Raw genomic sequence first — 3,847 nt, 5'->3', positions numbered from 1 at the left:
CGGGTACACATACATATAGACACCGACCTACATATAAACACGCACCTATACGTACACATACAGATACACACACACATACACATTCATTTTTTTGTGTTCAATCTCAACTTAGTTGCTGCTACGACTCTGGGTCCCATGATTGCACACTGGCATCATGTTAAGAGAGATTTTCCTTCACCGCCTCGGGGAAGTTCTCACTGTGATGAGAAGGACAAGGCAAGTTAATTATCATCTCTTTGTCTCATCCAAGTTGAAGAGCATAATACATATTTCCTAGGAACAGCAGTTGTGGGATTGAATCTAGATAGGGTTTTCCCCTTAAAGGTAGCAGTTGCAAGATTCATTTTTAACAAGGCTATATTCGTTTGTTTTGCTTATCAAAGATAATCACAATATGAAACTTTTTGCCCAGTTTTTGTTCTAACAAAAGACATATGTCCTCTCGGTAATTTTGGAACGTAGTTATTGTCGCAGCTTAAGGGTATTGCACTAAAAACGTGCCTTTAAGAATGCCGGTCAAATGCTTGTCGTAAGCTGGGTGTAAAAAGTCTAGGGTCGAGGCCCTGAAGGATACAAATGGGCTTCTTGGTGTCGTATTATGCATCGTGGCTTTGTCTCCGTGTAGCTGGCCGGCTGTGTCTGTACTCGCCTAGTTGTGCTTGCGGGGGTTGAGCTTTGGCTCTTTGGTCCAGTCTCTCAACTGTCAATCAACTGGCGTACAGATTCTGGAGCCTATTGGGCTCTATAAAATCTACATTTGAAACTGTGTATGGAGTCTGTCTTCACCACATCACTGCTTAATGCATTCCATTTGTTAACTATTCTGACACTGAAACAATTATTTCAAATGTCTCTGTGGCGCATTTGGGTACTAAGTTTCCACCTGTGTCCCCTTGTTCGTGTTCCAACTATGCTAAATAGTTTGTCTTTGTATACTCTGTCAATTCCCCTGAGAATTTTGTAGGTGGTAATCATGTCTTCCTGGTACGTGAGGTTTAGTTCCTGTAGCTTTCCTCGTAGCTCATATCTCTCAGTTCTGGGACTAGTCTGGTGGCATACCTCTGAACCTTCTCTTACTTTGCCTTGTGTTTATCTAGCTATGGACTCAAGGGTGGAGCTGCATTCTCGAGGATTGGTCTGACATAAGTGGCATACAGGGTCCTGAACGATTCCTTACACAAATTTCTAAAGGCAGTTCTTATGTTGGCTAATCTATCATATGCCGCTGATGATATCCTTTTGATGTGGGCCTCTGGGGAAAGGCTCGGTGTGATATCAACCCCCCAGATCTTTCTCTCTATTTGACTCTTTGCAGGATTTCACCTCCCAGATGATACCTTGTGTTCAGCCTCCTGCTCCCTTCGCCTAATTTCCTTATTTTACACTTTCTTGGGTTAAACTTTAGCAGCCATTTTCTAGACCATTCCTCCAGTTTGTCAAGGTCCTCCTATAGTCTATGTCGATCTTCATCTGTCTTGATTCTTCTTATTATTTATAAATCATCAGCAAACATTGATAGGAATGAGTCAATACTGTCTGGAAGATCGTTTACATATCTGAAACAAGTGGGTTCAAGTACAGACCCCTGTGGGACTCCGCTGGTGATATCTCGCCACTCTGATGTCTCTCCCTCACAGTTACTCGCTGTTTCCTGTTGCTTAGATACTCCCTTATCCACTGGAGCAATTTAACTTTTACTTGACTTTTACTCTTACCTGCTTCTCCAACTTTTGTAACAGCCTTTTATTGGGTACTGTGTCAAAGACTTTCCGACAGTTAAAGACAATGCAGTCTGCCCACCCTTCTCTTTCTTGCCTAATTTGTGTCGCTTGGTCATAGAATTATATTAAGCCTGTGAGGCACGATTTACCATCTCTGAACCCATGTTGGTGGTGTGTTACAAAGCTGTTTCCCTCCAGATATTCTACGAGCCTTTTCCTCACGATCTTCTTCGTCACCTTGCATGGTATACAAGTTAGGGAAACTGGCCTGTAGTTCAGCGCCTCTTGCCTGTTCCTTCACTTTGTGTATATTGGGACTACATTAGCTGTCTTCTAACATTCCAGTAGGTCTGCTGTTTCCAGTGACCTGTTATCCACTATAGAGAGTGGCACACTTAGTGCCTCTGCACCCTCTTTTAGTATCCACGATGAGATTTTGTCAGGCCCAACAACCTCTGGTACATTCAGCTGGAAAAGATTCCTTTTGACCTCATCACTGACGAGCTCCAAGGTTGCTTGGTTTGTCGCCTCATCTCTTAGCAAAGGGGCTTCTTCTTGCTCTATTGTGAAGACCTCATGGAATATCTTGTTGAGTTCTTCACACACCTCCTTGCCGTTCTCTGTGTATCTGTTTTCCCCTTTTCTCAGTTTCATCACTTGTTCCTTTACTGCTATTTTCCTCCTGATGTGGCTGTGGAGCAGTTTTGGTTGGGTCTCAGCTTTACTCGCAATGTAATTTTCATACTGTCTCTCTGCTTCTCTCCTCACTTTGAAGTACTAATTTCTGGCCCTCTGGTATCCCTTTCTACTCTCTGGTGTTCGTTATTTCCTTAGCGTGAATCTAAGACCTTTCGTTTTTGAAGATGCAGGTTTCAAGGACTCCTCTTTGTAAATTTGTCAATTCCTGATACTATTTTGTATGTCGTGATCATATCACGACATACGTGATCATACCACGACAGTAGGCAACGCATGCCTACTGTCTATCGGTCCACGTGTGCCATTTCTACTATCTATCGGTCCACGTGATAAATGTGTACTGTCTATTGGATCAGGTAATGCATGCAAACTGTCTATCGGTCCATGAGGGTGTGGGTGTCCATGTTGGTGTGGGGGTCCATGTGGGTGTGGGGGTCCATGTTGATGTGGCGGCAGACTCCATACACAGTTACAAGTGTAGATATGATAGAGCCCAGTAGGCTCAGGAACCTGTACATTAGTTGACTGACAGTTGAGAGGCGGGACCAGAGAGCCAGAGCTCAACCCCCGCAAGCACAACTAGGTAAGTACACACACACACACACACACACACACACACACACACACACACACACACACACACACACACACACACACACACACACACACATTTGAGAGTGTGATCATGAGAAAGTGTAAGAGTGAAATCCAAGGTGTGTGAGAGCGATACGATGAGAGTGAGTGTGAGATAAGAAGAGTGTGTGAGAATGAGATCATGATAGCGTGCAAGAGCTCAAATCGTGTGCAAGTGAAAAAACCCTGAGTAGTCAGTAATCTAATATTCTCTCTCTCTCTCACACATACACAGAAACACACACACACACACACACACACACACACACACACACACACACACACACACACACACACACACACACACACGGGGCATGAATACATGAATATATACATGAATATGTAAGGTTGAGAAGAGAGGCAGAAGGGCAATATGAAAACGACATCGCAAGCAAGGGTAAGACTCAGCCTAAATATCTGCACAGCCACATCAGGAGAAAAGCAACAGTAAAGGGACAGGTAATGAAATTGTGGATAGGGGCAGACAAACGACAAGGAAGTGTGCGAGGATCTGAATAAAAAAATCCAGGAGGTTTTCACAATAGAGCAAGGAGAAGTTCCATAGATAAGAGAGGGAATAGATAACCAGGAACCACTAGAAGACTTTGAGATTACCAGTGGGGATGTAAGGAACCTTTGCTAGAGTTGGATGTGACAAAGGCTATAAGCCCAGATGGACTCTTCCATTGGATACTAAAGGAAGGAGCAGAAGCACTGTGCCTGCCGCTCTCCATGGTGTATAACAAATCACTGGTAACAGGTGAATTGCCAAAAATTTGGAAGACGGCTGATGT

The sequence above is a fragment of the Procambarus clarkii genome, chromosome 51 (assembly GCF_040958095.1).
Source record: "Procambarus clarkii isolate CNS0578487 chromosome 51, FALCON_Pclarkii_2.0, whole genome shotgun sequence".
In the NCBI taxonomy this organism is placed as follows: Eukaryota; Metazoa; Arthropoda; class Malacostraca; order Decapoda; family Cambaridae; genus Procambarus; species Procambarus clarkii.
The sequence above is the reverse complement of the archived record's forward strand: the minus strand, read 5'-3'. Positions refer to the sequence as shown.